This window comes from Rhipicephalus microplus, chromosome 2 (assembly GCF_043290135.1).
Source record: "Rhipicephalus microplus isolate Deutch F79 chromosome 2, USDA_Rmic, whole genome shotgun sequence".
Taxonomy (NCBI): Eukaryota; Metazoa; Arthropoda; class Arachnida; order Ixodida; family Ixodidae; genus Rhipicephalus; species Rhipicephalus microplus.
The window spans coordinates 189,074,507-189,079,761 of NC_134701.1; the positions used below are offsets into that span (position 1 = coordinate 189,074,507).

General features: G+C 51.6%; 1 non-coding gene across 1 annotated transcript; it reads right to left on the bottom strand.

Moving 5' to 3' along the window:
* Window positions 1-228: 228 nt before the first annotated feature.
* TRNAT-UGU (transfer RNA glutamine (anticodon CUG)) lies at window positions 229-301 on the bottom strand. The gene has a single exon. It is a non-coding gene; the product is annotated as a tRNA-Thr (tRNA).
* Window positions 302-5,255: the final 4,954 nt, after the last annotated feature.

Sequence of the window (5,255 nt, forward strand, 5' to 3'; positions counted from 1 at the left end):
TGATTAATAGTGCCTCGTATACAACCTAATGACACCAAGTCTGCCAGTACGAGACCCTTGTTTGATGAAATGGGGGAAAGAAGTGTATATCTAAGGGCTTGTTTTTCCGTGTTTTAACACAATAATATTGAGATCTAACAGACAGTAATGCCAAGGAATGTACAGGGGAAGTTATTAAAACCAATAGAATTTCGATAAGAAGAAAGAAAAGTGAATGAAAAAATAACCAGCCGTGAGCAGGAATCGAACCTACGACCTTCGAATAACACGTTCGATGCTCTAACCACTGAGCTACCACAGCGGCCTTCCCTCAAGTCACTTTTTTGGGTTTATAAGTGAATTTAGAAGTAGCAGTGAAATTCACATATACCTTCCTTTTCCTTTTTTTTCTTCCTTTTTTTCTTTTTTCCACATGCACATACAAAGTGTTTACGTGCGCCTACCACTTGACGACCATTGAAGGGAAACGGACGAAGGTTAAAGGTAAAGAGCCGACCGACCCATTAAGGCGAAACCCTTTCTTTACGCACGCCACACGCCGACCAACCCATTAAGGGGAAACACTTTCTTTACGCACGCTGTCACGGACCCTCCCGCCACCGCGGCGACAATCTTGGGTGGCCCGACACACTTTGAGAACTGAACAGCACGAGATAAGAACCGTATGTGGACGTGCACGGACAGTTGGTTTCGTTCTCAGTGTTGACAGTGGTTCTTCCTCTTTTCTACTTTTTTTCTTTTCTTTCTTTTACTTTTTTTCGTCTTTTTTCTTCCCCCTTTTTTGCTTTTTTTCCTTTCCTTTTTTTAGCTCCCTCTCACTCTCGCAAACATCTTTCAAGGCGAGAGGGACGCGGCAGCAACGAAGTTTGGAAGTTCATGTCAGTATAACTCATCCCCTGATGAAGGGAGGACCCCTCCCGAAACTGTTGGGAAATAAATATATTGTCACGGAGTCGTGACGTGGCCGAAGACAGGAGACTTCGTGTTGTGATTTAACTGTTTATTTGGGCGAACCTGTGCCCGGTAAACGGAAAGTCCAATTACAGCAGTAGTCTTGCACAGATAGCAGTCTTGGACTGATAGCGGCGAACGGAGCGTCGGCCTTCGATCAACAACTGACAAGCGGCGAAGCGCGTCGGCATTTATACTTTTGCTGTCGAATGTTCTAGCGTTATCTCTGGCGGTGGCGTAGGTTCCAGAACAATCTGTACCGTTCGCACAGTGGGCGTGATCTTATCGAAATGATCTACTACAGTCCGGAACCTTCTCGAAAACTGCAGGCGCGGTTTGCGCTGAGAATCGTGTGGTGTTTTGGGACGACAACAAAAACTTGGGAAATGGAACGTGGCATTGCCCCCCTCTGAAAAAAGACATCGTCCCGATGCTTTAACTAAAGATGAAGGTACAATAATAATGCAAGAAAGTACAATGAATAAATTGCGATACAACAATAATACAAAACACTGTTTCAGTTTGTTAACGCGCATGAAACGGCTTGAGGCGCGCGACATGTACGACTTCAGGTCACGATCGGCGTCGTTGAGAGTTCGTGATGCCGTCGGGAACAACCTCGTAATCAAGTGGGCCGAGACGTCGAACCACCCTGTGCGGTCCGAAGTACCGTCGCAGAAGCTTTTCACTTAGTCCACGTCGGCGTATCGGCGTCCACACTCAAACACGTTCACCGGGCTGGTATTCCACGAAGCGTCGTCGAAGGTTGTAACGGTGGCTGTCGGTCGTCTGTTGATTCTTGATATGGAGACGCGCAAGTTGTCGGGCTTCTTCGGCGCGTTGAAGGTACTCGCTCACATCGAGGTTTTCTTCGTCGGTGACGTTGGGTAACATGGCATCGAGCGTCGTTGCCGGGCTCCTTCCGTAGACCAATTTGTATGGAGATATCTGCGTCGTCTCCTGCACCGCCGTGTTGTATGCGAAGGTCACATACGGAATAATGGCGTCCCACGTCTTGTGTTCGACATCGACGTACATTGACAGCATGTCGGCGATCGTCTTGTTAAGCCGCTCGGTGAGGCCGTTGGTCTGTGGGTGGTACGCTGCCGTCCGGCGGTGGTTTGTTTGGCTGTAAGCCAAGATCGCTTGAGTTAAGTCGGCAGCGAATGCCGTTCCTCTGTCGGTGATAAGGACCTCCGGGGCGCCATGACGTAGGACGATATTTTCGACGAAGAACTTAGCTACCTCGGATGCACTGCCTTTTGGCAGGGCTTTTGTCTCGGCGTAGTGGGTGAGGTAGTCGGCAGCTACCACGATCCACTTGTTTCCGAAAGCCGACGTCGGGAACGGCCCCAGTAGGTCCATACCAATCTGCTGGAAAGGTCGGCAAGGTGGATCAATTGGCTGCAGAAGTCCCGCTGGCCTTGTCGGCGGTGTCTTGCGTCGCTGACATTCCCGGCATGTCCTCACATAACGAGTGACGTCGGTGGTAAGACGTGGCCAGTAGTACCTTTCTTGTATCCTCGCGAGCGTGCGAGAAACACCGAGGTGCCCTGCCGTCGGATCGTCGTGCAGGGCCTGCAGGAGTTCTGGTCGCAGAGCTGAAAGCACCACAAGGAGGTACTTAGCTCGAAGCGGTGAAAAGTTTTTCTTTTGTAGAAGACCGTTTCGTAGAAAGAACGACGCAAGTGCGCGCTTGAATACCTTCGGGACTTCGGCAGTCTTGCCTTCGAGGTATTCTATTAGGGCCTTAAGTTCCGGGTCGGCCCGCTGTCGTTCAGCGAAGTCGTCGGTAGTAATCGTTCCCAAGAAGTACTCGTCATCCGGGTCGTCGGGTAGCGGTTGGTCGACAGGCGCACGAGAGAGACAGTCGGCGTCGGAGTGCTTTTTGCCGGACTTGTAAATGACAGTAATGTCATACTCTTGAAGTCTCAGGCTCCATCGTGCGAGGCGACCTGAAGGGTCCTTCAAGGTGGCTAGCCAACACAAGGTGTGGTGGTCGCTCACAACTTTGAAGGGCCTGCCATAGAAGTAGGGGCGAAATTTCGACGTAGCCCAGATGATGGCGAGGCACTCCTTTTCTGTTGTGGAATAATTTGCTTCTGCTTTGGATAGCGATCGGCTGGCGTAACTAATAACCCTTTCAAGTCCGTCAGCCCTCTGCACAAGAACGGCGCCAAGACCTACGCTGCTTTTGTCAGTATGTATTTCTGTCTCGGCGAATTCGTCGAAATGGGCAAGTAACGGAGGCGTCTGGAGGCGATGTTTAAGCTCCTGGAAAGCGTGTTCCTGTGGCGTTTCCCACTTGAACTCCACGTCGGCCTTGGTAAGGTTAGTGAGAGGATCGGCGATGCGGGCGAAGTTTTTCACGAACCACCTATAATAGGCGCACAGGCCCAGAAATCGGCGCACGGCCTTCTTGTCAGTGGGCGGCGGAAAGTCGGCGATGGCGGCTGTTTTCCGTGGATCGGGACGAACTCCAGACTTGCTGATAACGTGTCCCAGAAACAAGAGTTCCTCATGCGCAAATCTGCACTTTTCTGGCTTCAGTGTGAGTCCGGACGTCTTGATGGCTTGAAGTACAGCTTCAAGGCGCCGAAGATGCTCGTCGAAATTCGAGGAAAACACGACGACGTCGTCCAAGTACACAAGGAAAGTCTGCCACTTCAATCCTGCCAGTACTGTATCCATAACGCGTTGAAAAGTTGCAGGCGCTGAGCAAAGGCCGAAGGGCATCACCTTAAACTCGAAGAGGCCGTCCGGTGTAATAAACGCAGTCTTCTCTCGGTCTCTTTCGTCGACTTCGATTTGCCAATAGCCAGTCTTGAGGTCCATTGACGAAAAGTACTTGGCGTTATGGAGCCGATCAAGTGCGTCGGCTATTCGTGGGAGAGGATACACGCCCTTTCTTGTGATTTTGTTCAGGCGGCGATAATCGACGCAGAAACGTAGGGTCCCATCCTTTTTCTTCACTAACACCACGGGGGATGCCCATGGACTCTTGAACGACTGGATAATGTCATCCCGCAGCATTTCATCAACTTGTCTCTTCATGGCCTCACGTTCTCGCGTCGATACCCTGTACGGACTCTGACGGAGTGGTCTGGCATTTTCTTCGGTTATGATGCGATGTTTCGTGATTGGGGTCTGCCGAATTTTCGATGACGACGAAAAGCAATCTTCGTATTGCAGGAGCAGGGCCTTCAGCTGTTCTTGCTTATCGTTCGGAAGTCTGGGATTGACGTCGAAAGCTATGGGAGGGGCTTGGTTCCTCTGAGCAGGTTCCGCAGAATCGGCGAGGGCGAAAGCACTGGTGGCTTCGACAATTTTTTCGATGTATGCGACCGTTGTTCCTTTGTTCACATGTTTGTACTCATTGCTGAAATTCGTGAGCATAACCGTTGCTTTGCCTCCCCGCAGCTCTGCAATTCCTCTTGCGACGCAAATATTTCGGGTGACCAACAGATGCTGACTGCCTTCAACGACGCCTTCCAAGTCAGGTAATTTAGGAGCGCCGACTGAAATAATGACGCTTGACCGAGGCGGAATGGTGACTTGTTCTTCCAGCACATTCAAGGCATGGTGTCCTGACGGCGTGCGCGGTGGTAGTGCTTCTTCTGTGGATAACGTTATCGACTTTGTTTTTAGGTTGATGACAGCACCATGGAGGCATAAGAAGTCCATGCCAAGGATGACATCTCTCGAGCAACGCTGTAGGACTACGAAATCTGTAGGATAAATACGGCCGTTAATGGTGACTCTCGCTGTGCAGATTCCTGCAGGCGTTACGAGATGACCTCCGGCTGTGCGGATTTCAGGGCCTTTCCAAGCTGTCCTAACTTTCTTTAACTTCGCGGCGAACGACCCACTGATGACAGAATAGTCGGCTCCAGTATCGACGAGAGCGGTCACACTGGCCATCGATAAGAACGTCGATGTCGCTAGTTTGCCGTCTCGCATTACAGTTAGGGCGTGGCGTCGGGTCGCGGCTGCGTCGGCTTGTTCCGCTGCTTCCATGTTGCGTCGTCAGGCCACCTTCGGTAAGTGAGCTTTCGCCGTCAGGACTTTGCCTGGTTGGCGTTGTGTTCGGAAAGCTCCGTCGCGGCGTCGTCATCGTCGGAGGATCTTCGGTAGTTCGTCGCACAGCAACCGCACCTCCACCGGTTGCTGCCCTTAGTTTCCCGGATACGGGCTAGGAGACCGGCCCCGCGTTGGGCCGGAGTACTGCCGGGGGTGCGGTGACATGCGGCGGCTGGGCGACGGCGAACGGGAAGGACTTCGGGGTGTTCATTGAGTTCCTGTCA